Source organism: Capsella rubella, unplaced genomic scaffold (assembly GCF_000375325.1).
Source record: "Capsella rubella cultivar Monte Gargano unplaced genomic scaffold, Caprub1_0 scaffold_2, whole genome shotgun sequence".
Lineage (NCBI taxonomy): Eukaryota > Viridiplantae > Streptophyta > Magnoliopsida > Brassicales > Brassicaceae > Capsella > Capsella rubella.
The window spans coordinates 5,537,166-5,537,400 of record NW_006238922.1 but is presented as its reverse complement, the minus strand read 5'-3'; positions in this window follow the sequence as shown (position 1 = coordinate 5,537,400).

The following is a 235-nucleotide window of genomic DNA, read 5'->3' as shown; positions in this document are numbered from 1 at the left end:
GCGGATCTTCAAAAAAAAAGAATTTGTATCGAATAAAATATATACTTCGTCTTTGTTGTGTTAAAACTTTGGCTCGTAAACACAAAAGTATTGTACGCGCTTTTTTAAAAAGGTTGGGCTCGGGTTTATTGGAAGAATTCCTTACGGGCGAAGACCAAGTTCTTTCTTTAATCTTCCCACGAAGTTATTATGCTTCTAAAAGATTATATCGAGTGCGAATTTGGTATTTGGATAT